Genomic DNA, 15,438 nt, shown 5'->3' with positions numbered 1-15,438 from the left:
TCCCATGGAGCATCAACATGTCAGAATATTACCCTTTTTTCATAAATGAGAATCTACAGTACACTTTGTGTGCCTTTGGACACGGTTTAACAATTCTTCGTGATCATTATGAGGATTACAAGAGAAAATCTTACCAGTATTCAATAGGCAAGGATCATCATTGAGGATTCATGGAACCATTACGTTGTGATGATGTATGTCACATGGACTCCATGCAGTTACATATTTGTCAAAGAATCTCTTTGCAAGTCGTACATCAGAACCATTTGACCAATCAAGTCTTTCCATGTCAGGAGTTCCCTCTAACCATAGGAAACCATGGATATGTGTTGAACCTCTATGTTTCCACTCATATTTGAAAATAATGAAGATATAGTTACTACAAACAATATAAATAGAATCAATAAATGTTGACAAAGTATATAAAAAAAATTCAACAACACAAACCTGTACCAAAAGTATTTAGCTTTAATATATTTTTAGATAAATTCCTTTGGAAAAATATTGAATCTATGGTGCATAAATATGATAACAATATGAGCGTACTGGATAAAATTCTCAATTTTCATATGATTCTCATTTAAAGAATGAGAATGTGAATGTATGGGAATGAGGTTATGCAACTCTGGCCACTTTGTGTCAGCTGCACTCAAAGTAAAAAATAAAGATGGACATCCTAACTGAGTAATCATGTCAGTCAATTCAGCTTGACACTTAGTCCAGTATGCCCTTATACCTTTCAGAGAAGAACCAAACCACATAAGATGCTTAGGAAAAATATTATCTGGTAAATCAGATAGTTGGTGACGCAACTTTTCAATTGTTGTAGGTGAGTTATCATGTAAATGTTTCTTTACAAAAACTGTAGCAATTTCTTGGATCTAATGTTGCATTATCATGTTCAATAGGTAATATCGAAAGCGAGGATGGTTTCCAAATCTCTGATCATAGTACCTAAGAAGATGCAATGCATACTCATGAAGTTGAACACTACAAATACATGGTTGCAACCAATCAACATCACTAGTGGGGAACAATGTTGGGAATTCCATATCTAATAACCCCTCTATATTATATTCATTCATGGGAGAGGTTCCAATACTGGACCAATTCATGTCTTGAACATGTGAAGAATCAACATTATCAAGAAATGTTATAATTTATTACACTTCTTTTCCTTCATTTGGTAGGTGAGAAACAAAAGAAGAAGGATGAGAGCGAAAACACTCAACAAGAAACCCTTCATTATTATTTTCATTGATCTTAGATTCTTCAATATCTCAATCAACAAATTTAAGGCTTGAGGAGAAATCTGTTGATCTTTCGGGTAGAGAATTCACTGAATCATAGTCAATTACAACATCTCGATAATATTGATCATGTTGGATTTTGAAAAGAAATGCAGCCATCACTCGAGATCTTTTGACATAACATTCATAATATTTAGACTGAGTGGCATGTCTCCTCACAATTAGAAAGTCAATATCTTCAACATGTCGGGGAAGACTTTGTACAATTGTAAAAATATCTTGAGGAAAGCTAATTGTATGACCATTATAATTATATTTCCCACCTCGAGCATGTGTCACTTGAAAAATAAGATTCACACGTGCTGTTAGCATTTCTTCAACCTGAGTAAGGACTCTTAAAATATGAGGTTTCTCACCAGGATCCATGTTATTAAATAGAAAAAAACGATGGGCTCTTATTTCACTCTTACATCCTTTGCAAACAGGTCCGAATGTCTCAAAACCTGGATTTCGAGATATGATTCTTGGCAAATGTAGCACATTTGGAAAACTGAAAAGATATCTATCTTTTCTCGAAATATTTCATTCTCTACAATCATGTTTTCATCAAAATGAATATGATCTCTATTGGCCGAACCATGTTGAAAACCATTTGGAATAGTAAAATTTCTTCTAAAATGTACTTCATCTTCAGGAACATGAGATTCCCTTCGCAAATTTGAAGCATGTGGATTGGATCTATGACAAGGTCTTTCGAAATTTATGGTCTGCATTTTGCGAACCCAAGAGCATATAAATGTCTCTTTGTCATAAAAGATTTTAAAATTTAATTTCCAACTAATTATAAATGAAAAAAATGAAAAAGAATCAAATGCATTCAAAATTTACATTTGTGTCTTGATGTGGATGAGGGTTATGAGATGGTTGCTCTTGGCTTCTAACATCAGTGGATGGAACATTTTGGGAGTTAGTTTCTATGCCTCTATTCAAATGAGTTGTTTCCTATTTCAAAAAAATAAAATACGTTATAAACTAAATGTCCAACAAATAAAGATTCAAAAGTGGAAAACACACAAATACATTGAACATCTACATTAGTTTTACAATTTGATGTTTTGGATTCCAATTCTCCAACCTAATGAGATGAAATCATGTTTTCTCCATAAAAGGTTACAAAATACAATGTCCAAGCAACAATAAATGTAAAAATGAGAAAAATATCAAATGCACTCAACATTTACATTTGTTTGGCAATGTGGATGAATGCTATGAGATGGTTCCTCTTCACTTCTAACATCGGTAGATGGAACATATACGAAGTTAATTTGTATGCCTCTATTGAAATGAGTTGTGTCCTATCTGAAGAAAATAAAATAAGCCATAAAATTCAATGTCCAACAAACTAGAAATTTAAAAAATGAAATGAAAATCAAAGACATTGAAAACTTACATTAGTCTTGCAATTTGATCGTCGAGAAGAATGCACAGGAAGGTTATGACATGCTTCATATTCACTTCTCATATTAGTAGATGGAACACTTTGGGAATTAATTTCTAAACCTCTATTAAAATGAGTTGTATCCTATTCCAAGAGAATAAAATAACTTATAAGTTTAGAAAACAAAACTTTGTAAATATAGGAATGTAATAAAACAACCACTGTTGCAACAGAAATCAAAATATAATTGTATTACCTCCATTGTTCAATGCGAAATGATATTAGGGATGACTGATTCTCTTTGTGGGACCACATTACTTTGAGAAGCGAGATTGGAAGATCCGATGTTTTGAGCTACTAGCTCCAAATTATCAAACAAATGGTAAAGTAAACTATCATCCAAATCATCACACACAATGTCATCATTACCTCCACCATGGATTTTTTGCAACCTTTGGCCATTAGAAAATGCAGTTGGACACACAGAGGGGTTAGGGTGGACATTTTCATCCACATTATCAATATGGTGTTCTTCCCGGTTGCATGATGTTTCCCCAATTTTATCAACATTTTGAGGAGAGCATTGAACAACAAGATTATGTTGATGAGGAGCATATCCTGATAATGAACTATCAACAAGAAATGTTCTTTCCATTATATCATCCATAGTACAATACTTACGAGGAATTATAAAATCATTTTCAAGAGTGGCTTCACTCATTTTTCTATGATATGTAGCTCTCCTATGATCATTTATGGCATCCTTATTTTGTTCATGCCATAAATGATGACTTTCATTAGACCTCTTACGTGATTCTGGTGACAAAATTCGTTTTCTTGTATGCTTTCGTGTGCCTTCAGATGACATGTCTACAATGAATAACAAAATATTCATTATGGAATCATAAACATGGAACATAACAAATATCTAATATAAACAAGCACAAAAGACTGAAAAAGGCACAAGTTCTTTTTGGAAATCGTAAAAAAACATAAAAAGTGTATATGTTATTTTTTCCAACCATATAAACTTATCAAAATATATAAGGCCTTTTCCAAATGGCTAAAAACAAAAACGAATTTTTCAAAATGGCTAAAAACATAAATGAATTCTTCCAAATGGCTTAAACAAAAAATTCTAAATTTCCATGTATCATATTAGAATCAAAACGAAACTCATACTATTGGGACACAATAGTCTAACAATTATATGACTTAGAAGTATATCTAAAAATTTGGAACTATATACTATCAAAATATATATGCAAATATTAAAATGTACATAAACATATAATATTGTCAGAGAATCAATGACAAAAACCAATACAAATAACATGTATAACATAACTCATAGCAATTATAATTATACAAACAAAGAAAATGCATAACATGGAGACACATTTGCATGTAACTAAGAAAACTTTAGGGGAAACAATATGAAATATTTTACATCATAAAGATCGATACAAACATAATTTAAAAGTATTACCATAAAGAACCATAGTATGTATAGAGACAAAAATGGAAATATTTTCCACAACCATAGAGAGTATATAAAATGGAAATATTTATAGGAACTCCTATGAATAATAATATCCTAAGAATCCATATCCATATCCAATGGTGGAATCTCATCAACAGAATCCATACGGGGAGCAATTGCAAAAACATTTCCATACTCAATCAAATCATTGACATCCTCCAATGTTGGGTACCAAAACCTAAACATCTGTTCATTAGTTGAATTATCAATATCTATTGGAAAATAGATGTCATTCATCATGTCATATAATAGGAAAGGAACTTCACTGCAGTTCCACATAAGAGCCAGATCATGGACTGTTCGAAATTGAAGATAACCAAGACATTTGCTATTTATATCTACAGAATTTTCTTCCAACAACTCCCATGTGAAACCCCAATCATCTTCAAAGTAGTCAATTCTTCATTCAAAACATAGTTGACCAAATTGGAAATGATCTAATTCTTCAATTGACCATACAGAAGGGGAGCCATCATTGACAAGGCATATCAACTGATCCATGTATATTTCTAACGACATACACCATATGTCACTCATTGGAACAAAGAAAAGCCCCATTAATTTTTTATTACATGAAACTATTACATTCCATACCCGTACCGAGGATAATCTTCATACTCCTTGTCCAGATACAGCCAAAACAATTTACTTTTATAAAACACTACATTCTTAGGGGGTGAAGTGCCACCAAATGGAACATCAACCCTTTTCCATACCATATCAAGACTACTATAAACATAAAATTTAAACTAAATTATGTCATACATATGTTTTAGAACAACCCAGTCATATTTTCTGTTGTTTACATTTTCTAATAATGAAAAGAATCCCCAGCCTCTAATTCGTATTGCCCCTATGTTTTGAAATGCCTTTGTAAATGGATTCTTTACAAAACAGTTGTCTGTATGGAAGCATTTTGTTGGTAAGGATAAAACCACCATTGGTCCAACAATAGACTCTACTTTGTATCTTGAATCTATGAATTGCAAATGAAATCTAGATATGTGCCCATTCTAATTAAGGTATTGAGAAGCAAAACAATTGTCTTCACTATTGAGGAAAGGAACCAGAAATCCAAATTCGTTTGTAGAGACATGCTTGCAACGTAACAAGAAAGAAGGGTTTTGCAAAATATTCTTCCATTTCTTACAAACAATGCTAAACTTTATCACAACCGATAAAGGGAGCCAAAGGAAGACAATTTCAAGAATTTCGAATGGAAGACAACTCCAAATAGCTGGATCCATGATCAAATAATGAAATCACCTACCAGTAAAAAAAACACATTTGATATCAACAAAAGAATTTAATGCTGAATAAAATTAAATGTAGCATACATACATAATTTACCATTTACACATACAGAAAAAATTCACATATACACATTGTATGAAATCAAATGAGCGATCATAACATTATTACAACACCAAACAGAATTCCACAATTTTTTAAACCTAATCTCTTTAATCCAAGATTATTAATGTTAGTAAACATATAACTATGTTTATATTAAGGTATACGTTTAATATTGATTCTATAATGTTTCTACAAATATATTTATAATATCAAATAAGAACAACTCATTAGGTAGGTTGCCATCAAGGACAACACCTAATTCATAATGCCAACAAAACATTGCCTAGAAAAAACCATGTTATCTTTTTGTTGGACTACACAAGCTTCCATTATGTTAAGGATAAAAAATGTTAATGGTTGTGTAAGAGTGAAATTTTAACTAATAAAAAATAGTTGGGAACAACTTGTTTTTTTTTTTAGATTCAAGATCACATGGCTACTTGTTTTGTATAGTAGTGAATTTATTTTAGTTATATGTTTTAATTATGTATGTAATATGAATCATAATTAACTATTGTCAGTTGTGATTAGGTGTAATAACCACCTAAATAAGGAGTAGTCTTTAAGGTGTAATAACCACCTAAATAATTTTTGCTTGGAATTTGACAATTTTTTGTTGACTCAATCACAATGAATCCAAAAATATCAAATTTAAATTATATTACTAAATTTCTAAAACAACACATTCTGATATATATATATATATATATATATAGAGAGAGAGAGAGAGAGAGAGAGAGAGAGAGAGAGAGAGAGAGAATTAATCTAAAGTCATTTTACTTATTTATTAATAAAACAATAGATTGTTAATATCATAAGATAATCGGTGTAAGGGACTACATTAATATCACAACTTAATCATTCTAATGGACTACATTAATATCTACATGATTATGATTATGTTGTATATGTAGGTTAAATTAATAAATATTAGGAAATTTAAATAATAAAAAATGTGGTCTGTCTTAAGTTTGTGAGAATTTTCAACATAATTTTATATATTTATAACTTTTTAAATTATTTGAATTTGTTAATATTTATTAAGATAGTCTTTCTTATTTAATAATGTAATTTTTAATCATACACTAATCATAATAATTATAATTTAAATGTTCCTAACCATTAAGAAAATGTCTTTCTAAAACAATTAATTCTATATGTCTCCATTGTTTCAAAAAATAATGATATATAGGTTGATCTTAACATTAAAAATGAATTATTATTATTATTTTATGTATTTATAAATATTTTTAATTGGTTGTCTAAAACGTAGATGTTTACGAATTTTTGGTTGGAATTTGAGAATTTTTTGTTGACCCAATCTTAATTTTTATTGTTTAAAATGGTTTTTTTGAGTGCATACACTTTGATTGTGAAGAGTTTACCACTCAAAATTTACTTGTAATTTCAAACAATCTTTGCCAAATTATAAACAATAGAAAATCTAACAACACGTGAATTTAAACATATATTAAGTAAGGTATTTAATGTTTGTTTATAAAAAACTGAAAATATTTCTTTTATTTAATTAATCTATTCTTATACATATTTTTATCATACAATGTTTTTTTTGTAATTATTATTTATGTAGCAATTAAAAAATTGTTACACTAAGAGATTTAATATAACTTTTTATGATTTAATTTTATAAAATCCTTATCTTATTTAGCTAACATATTATAATATGTATGTAATATAATGAGAAGAGTTTTTTCATTATTATCTTATATAATTATATAATTCTATTTCTTTCAAAAAAAAGTTAATAAAAATGTTCAAACAATTCTCAATAACATATTAAATACATTTAATTATTTAAATTAATACATTCCACCTAAACACATATACATTATCCAAATTCCTATAATATTAATAACAACCAATTACATTTAAAACTCGTATTTGTTTATTAGTCAATGATATTTTTATTCAGCAATACACATGTAAATATTCATAATTATACCTCACACCGTTTTACTGAATCCAACAAAATTTCCTCCCTCAAGCAACCATAACACATAATATTTGACATTATCAGGAAACGGATTTCCTCATCCACGTGATTATGATTATGGGGTATATGGAGGTTAAATTAATAAATATTGGGAAATTTAAGTAATAAAAAATGTAGCCTGTTTTAAGTTTGTGATATTTTTCAACATAATTTTATATATTTATAAAAAAAATTAATTATTTTGAATTTCTTAATATTTATTAAGATAATGTTTCTTATTTAATAATGTAATTTTTAATCATACATTAATCATAATAATTATAATTTAAATGTTCTTAATCATTAAGAAAATGTGTTTCTAAAACAATTAAGTCTATATGTCTTCATTGTTTTAAAAGTATAATGATATATAGGTTGATCTTAATCTTAAAACTGTATTATTATTTTTATTTTATGTATTTATAAATATTTTTAATGGGTTGTATTAAACCTAGATGTTTTGGAAGTTTTGGTTGGAATTTGACAATTTTTTGTTGAGTCAATGATAATGAATCTAGAAACATCAAATTAAAATTATATTATTAAATTTCTAAAACAACACATTCTTATATATTAACTTTTTCCATATTTAAAATTAATCTAAAATCATTTTACTTATTTATTAATAAAACAATAGATTGTTAATATCATAATATAATCCTTGTAATGTAATGCATTAATACCACAACTTAATCATTGTAATGGACTACATTAATATCTACATGAATATGATTATGTGGTATATCGAGGTCAAATTAATAAATATTAGGAAATTTAATGTTACTTATGTTAAATTTCCCAATTCCAATAGGATGGATGCCTATGATGTAATTATCACAACACATTTAATATATTTGTCCATGCACTCCTTTCATATCCATCCACCAAATTTGATATATTCCTCCAATCCATTACAATTAAATGCAACAACAAAATGTGTTTGGATATAATCTATAAGCACACTTTAATATCCATCCACCAAATTTGATATATTCCTCCAATCCAATCCAATTAAATGCAACAACAAAGTGTATTTGTATATAATCAATAATCACACTTTAATTAGATGTGAGCCTTTGTATTGGTTTTAGTGTTTCCCTCCAAATGACTTCTTAATTCTACCTTTCTATGGTTTTCAACCCACTTTATTATGATGTAATCACCAAATATTCATTTCAAGACACTGTTATCTTATATATTCACTAGAACACCCTGCTTCAATATACTATCCCTTCAGTAATATATCATCCCAATGCAATGCTTTGCTTGTAGTGATTTTCTTGCAATAACTTTTCATTGTAACACTCCTTAATTCTATGGAATAAATTCCAAAATTAGCTTTAAAATATTTATTGAACACATTTTGTGATTATCTTAATATTTTTTTTGAATGGTTTCAAATGCAAAATTATTCAAAATATGAACAACTATTCAATTCCTAAGAAAATATGAACAATCATAACATTATAGTGATCCTTAAAATAATTATGATATTTCATGTAGTTCTCAATTTCATACAATGCTCCCTTTAAAGAACATTGACATTTTAAAATACGAAATCCATCCATTTTATTCATTGGTCCATGTAGAGTGATGCCATCGTTGAATAAGAAATCTCAAACTTAATTCTTTTGGTGGGAAAATTTTAGGTTTAATTGGTATATATATAATCATAATAATTATAATTTACAAATAAATTGATGACATTTGTTTTTCAAATTTTATAATTTTCCAATAACATTATTTAAAATTTCAAATAAATTATTTATAATTACATATGTGAACTATTGTTTAATTATATTTTATATACCTGATTTTGATTTTTTTGCATAGGTTTTAAGATAAAGTTATCCAAGAAGCTCAAAGAGATAATGGTTTTTCTGAGTTGAGAGTTGATGTTAAACTTAGGACTACTAAGGGTTGGTTGGAAGAAATTAAATGCTATATAGGATTCAAGTAATGGTGTCCCTTATACCTTATTTTTTTTGGCATATACATTGATAAGCTAGAAGAATGTTCGGAAGATGTAGGTTGTGTTGGCCCCAATGTTATTATTCTTTTGGAAAAGAGCTATTAATACATTTCCAAGTAACTAATAATCCTCCATTTTTTTTACTCCAAGATTAATATGACTGTCAATAATAGAAAAATTAAATTCATGATAATTAAATCCAAAACAAAAATATACTATACTTTCATATCTAAATTTTAAATTGGTAAAAAACTCTTTCATCACTATCACTATCCCTCTTATCACTCAATTTTTTTAAATAATTAATAATATATACACTATGCCTCTTATCACTCAAATTTTTTAAATAATTAAAAATATACACACTATTACCTTTAACCTTTGTTTTCTTTTAATCTTACCCTAAATAAAAATCCATTATCATTTTTTTATAATATATTAGCTCACCATAAACTCAAAAATTAATTTGTCCTTCCTTTAAATTAAATTTTCTAACAACTTAAAAACTTCATAATAATTAAATTATTATATATTGACATCTCATTATATATCAATATCTACATATGCATATTCAACACATTCTTCATTATTTTATTCCAATATCTACATATTCATAATATTTCATCATTAGTTTATCTCAATATCTAATCATATTTTATATTATACTTGAAGTAATTTTATAGTTACATAATTTATATGCTCCAAATCTACAGAATATTTTCACGAGAATGATTTAGAATAAGTCTAATGAACTATGCAAATTCCCATGGAGAGAGAAAGAGTAATTGCTATAAATTAATATTTCGAGTGTTTTAATAGTGTATCTAATTTATTTTTTATCTAAAGTTTGATGGACTATTTGTATATAGTATAAAGTAATTATATTTATTGGAAAATAATATAAGAGAATATTTAATTAAATGGTGAATTTAGTCTAGACTATTTGTCTATAGTATAAAGTGATTATATTTATGGGAAAATAATATAGGAGAATATTTAATTAAATGGTGAATTTAATAATTAGGAATAAGCTTTTCAAATTTCTTTAAATGTTAAATATTTCCTTTGAAACATAGATGAAACAAAAAATAGTTACTAAAAACATTATATATAAAGTAAATTATGGAAAATTGTGATATTTACCTATGTGTAAATATACGCAATTTTATAAAATATTTTGATATGGATAAAGAAAGAATGCTTTCAAGATTGGTACAAAAATATACAATAAAATAGCATGTAATAGTTGGTATAATGAAAAATATAAATCAGGAATTTTTTTTAATTAAATTTCAATTGAAATGAGGAGATTCATAACATGATTTCCAAAATTAAATGGTTCATCCCTCAAAAGGTGAGAACATATGAAACATATGCCTCATATCAACCGCACAACAGAGAAAAAGTTAAAACATAAACACTATATAAAGAGTTCTTAAAATCTGGCAAATAAAGTAGCAATATCAAACACTGTATAGATTGTGCCTGTGACGTTTAACAACCGAAATGTCTGTAGAAAAACTTGTGTGTGCCAGAGACCAATGGGATGGTGCCTCGCCCCCTGCATATATGCCATGTAAAGAATCGCCCCAGGCGGAATAGAGAGACCCTCTTTTGATAGAACATAGGCATCTTTGTTGAATGCAGAGTGATAAAAGTCTAAGAATTTTTATTTACATTTATGAGAATTTTTATTTACGAAACATGAATGGAAATTTGAGAGTAATTTTTCTTTTTGTTCTTCCTAAGAATTGTTTACTACAACATGTACAATCAATTTTACATTAAGTGGACATAGTAGTGGGTGTGGATGATTATTTAGGTCAAAGAGCAGTCACAACATAAATGTATTTGTTAGTTTTTGTAATTTAATAATTTGAAAATATATATCAAATTTGGGGATATATTGAGAAATTTGGTTTGTTAGTACTAATGAGCCCTAATTATTAATGTATTAATGTACTAACGAACCCTAATTAACGTATATTTTTTTCTAAATATGTCTAAAATCTATTACTGTAACAAAATGATACATGGAGCCACTGGCCTCTATAGTTTGTAGCCAAGGTTCATGGCATATTGCAATTAAAATGAAATTAAGACTGCCCAGAAGAGGGAAACCAGTCCAATCCAAAATAGATTTGCTACCCTCGCAGGGGAAACCAGCATGTGAACATAGAGTGATATTCTTTTGAAAACAGCTTCAAAACTAACTATTTTTCTCAAAAATGCAGAAATGAAGCCATAGGACTGGGTGTCGGGAACCTGAAACCTGAAGACACGTGTTGGTTTAGTTGTCATTTGGTGTCGATGGGTGTTCTTAAAGAATTAGACACCTATAGGCATCTAGGTCATCCTCATCTTTTGGCAGTTCACCCGTGTCTTCCTTCTCCATATTTTCTTGATTCTGCTTTGCTGCAAAAAGCTTGCCCTAAGCAATATCATTCATCTCCGTTGCGTGAGTGGGACATCCTTTAGTGATGGAAGGCTCCTCCTGAAACATGACTATTATGGTGGCCTTGATAAGAGGTCGATCCAGAGAGCATTGGTATGTGAATTGAGTTGTATAGTTGGAGTGCTGAGAGCTAGAAGGGAGAGCAGTAGCTGATGGATAGGTTTGCGAAGGCTGGGAGCGAACAACGCAAGTGCTACCTCTGCCACTACATGTATTAGGATAACGAGCCAAGAAGTGATTTGATGAGGGTGAGGAGGAGTCAGAGACCATTGAGGGCGAAGAATGGGGCATTCTGCCTCTGCTGCTACCCCTACTGCAACGCACTCACTGGGGTAGCCTAGGCATATCTTCATAGGGAGAAAGGGACTGACTGTGAGGAGTAGGCATGAAGTAGAAATGGTCACTTTGGGTGGCATTCTCATAGGTGGAAGGCTCATAAGAGAGGTTCAAGTTACATAACAGGCTCTGCCAATAGTGGTTTCCATTCTTGAACTCTATAAAACAGAGAATATGGCATCTCCTGCCTATTGTCGTTCGAGTGCTTGGCTCCAAGACAGCCAGGGGGCACTTACATTTCAAAGGTAGAGGAGCATAAACAGACAAGGATGTGGGCTGAAGAGCACCTGAGGTTTCCATAAGGAAGAGCCAAGGCGGGATGGCTTTGGTAAGTTGATGTGAGTGTTGAATTGAATTGCATTTATGAAGGCTATAAAACATTTTTACTGTGTTGTATGTGAGCTTATGGGTGGCCATGTGGCTATGCTACTTGCCGACCCTTATCGCTACCATCACATCAGCATTTGTAAACATCTGCATTTGGGAGTTTTGCTTCTTTGTGCACCAGGGCAGTGCATTCCTATAATTGAGTGCTATCATTAAGGATGGTGAGGGATCCTGATCTAAGTACTTGATCGTTCTCGACCCCTGTATTTGCTAAAAGATCAACAACCTTATTGCCTTCCCTTTTGACATGATTAAAGGTGATAGCTCTTCTAATTTTTAACCATTGATCAATGAGTTCTAAACGAGCCACCAGTCTCCAGCTAGTAGCCACTTTAGAAGCCGGGGTCCCCAGTTGAATTTGATTAGCCATGTTGATGAGGATTTGTGAATCCCCTTCGATCACAACAGGGTGAAAATTGTGTTGATGAGCCAAACATAGTCCCTACCATAGACCTTCTTGTTCTACTGAGTTATTCGTATCCCAGCCAATTAATCCAATATAAATTAAAAGAGGGGTGCCTTCATGATTCCTGAATATACCTCCATATCTTGCCTTGCCCAGGTTGCCTTTTGAGGCACCATCAAAGTTTAACTTAATCATACCTGTTGGAGGGGGATTCCATTGAGTGGAAGGGCTAGAAGTGGTGGGAGAGATGTTGAGATCATCTTGAACACGCGGAAGTAGGATATTCCAATTCTCAAAAATATTTCGTTCCTGAGCTTGAGTGGGAAGATCATCTGCTTACCATTTCTGGAGAACCAAGGTTTCTTGAATATTCTGGCATAAATTGCTCTAAATGATGTCTAGGGGAGTGCATTGATTCTTAAAGATTCACTTATTTCTTTCCTTCCAAGTTGTCCAAAGAAGCAGACCCAGAAGGATTTTCCATAGAGAATTTAGTAGTTTGTTGTTGTACGGAGCGGAGACCCAATTACGGATGGTGTTGATAATGTCCCCTGAAATTCTACAGGTTCTTTGACACCTGAAGTTGAGTTTTTCCCATAATTTGTTGGCCAAGTTGCATGAATCCATAAAGTGCTGAATGGTTTCATTTTCCTAATTGCAATTGGGGCAATATGAGGGTCCATGGAACCGTCTTTTAATGAGATTATCCCATGTGAGAATTCTTCTGTGAAAAAGCAACCATATGAAAGTGGATACTTTGCGCCATATTCCATGGGTCCACATATGTTCCCAGACTGGGTCCATGGGTTCCTGAGTTTAAATCATCAGACCATATGCCTCCTTAGTTGAAAAAAATTCCCCGCAGGGTATATCCCCATCTTAAAATGTCCTTTTTATCTGAATATCTGATTTTCCTATTGTTGATCTTTGTGTCCATTGCTTTGTAGAAGTCCTTCATTGCTTGTGGAATGATTTGTTCTACCTTTTTCCATTGCCTGTATCCTTGGTTGTTGTGTTGAGTCTAGTGCTGAGAGATTTTGTCATTCTGATGAATGGCATTTTCCTCAAGATTTTAGGGATGGATGGCTTCTAATAATTTGGATCGTTGTTGCCATGAGTCAACCCAAAATCTAGTAGTGCCACCATCTCTAATCTCCCAAAAACTGTGTTGTTGTATCATTGCCCTGTGTTGTTTTGCTGCATTCCAAATTAGAGAGCCTGCATCATTATTTGTGAGTCTAATAAGCTCTTCCGACGATCAATTATTTCCATATTTTGCAGCCCATAATTTGGCCCATGGTATGTGTGGGGCGGATAACCATTGCCACCATAGTCTCGCCCCCATCATTGTGTTACTATGCTAAGGATCCTGCAGTCCAAGGCCTCCCTGCTTTTTTGGTGTGCAAACTATCGACCATTTCACTAAGACCCATTTGCGATTTTGCCCTGAGGATCCCCAGAGAAAGTTGCGTTGTATGTCCTTGATCTTTTTGAGCACCCACTTCGGCGCTGTGAGAACAGAGAAAAGGTATAGAGGCATAGTTTGTAGTACCACTTTGACAAGAACGAGCCGACTTTCCATATTGAGGGCTCTATAAGTCCATAAAGAGAGGTGGCCTTCAAGTTTTCTAGAAGTAGATGCCAAGATGCGTGCTTTATAGCAGAGTCAATCAATGGTGTGCCCAAGTATTTAGAGGGAAGATTGGCGACAAGAAAACCCAGGATTCTAGCTATATTTCTTTGTGTTACTGAGGGAGTATGAAAGAAGAATATTTGAGACTTAACATTGTTAATAGTAGTTCCTGAAGCCTCAGAGAAAGTATCTAACAAGGATTTGAGTGTATAAGCTTCTTGGACTGAAGGGTGCCCAAACAACATATTATCATCCATGAATTTTTGATGAGTGATGGCAGAGGATCCGTGGATAGAAATGCCTCTAAGGTTTTAAGAATGAAGAGCATGCTTTATAAGACGGCCTAAGCCTTCTGCCATGAGGACAAAAAGAAAAGGGGAGAGGGGATCGCCTTGACGAATGCCTCTAGAGGGGGAGAAGGGGCAAGAGGGGATGCCATTTACTAAGATGGAGAGAAAGGTGGATGAAATGAGATTCATAACCCATCTGACCCAGGTTGGGCTGAAGCCAAAGGCTATAAGCGTTTGTTTTATATACGTCCAACTTAATTTGTCAAATGCTTTAGATAAGTCAATTTTGAGAAGCATACCTGCCTGTTTGTTGTGCTTTAAGAAGTGAATGATCTCATGTGTCAGAATTATGCCATTTAGGATTTGACATCCCTCCACA

Source organism: Pinus tabuliformis, chromosome 2_2 (assembly GCF_031772625.1).
Source record: "Pinus tabuliformis cultivar Carrire ecotype Pingquan chromosome 2_2, CPIR1, whole genome shotgun sequence".
In the NCBI taxonomy this organism is placed as follows: Eukaryota; Viridiplantae; Streptophyta; class Pinopsida; order Pinales; family Pinaceae; genus Pinus; species Pinus tabuliformis.
This window is presented reverse-complemented; position numbering follows the sequence as displayed.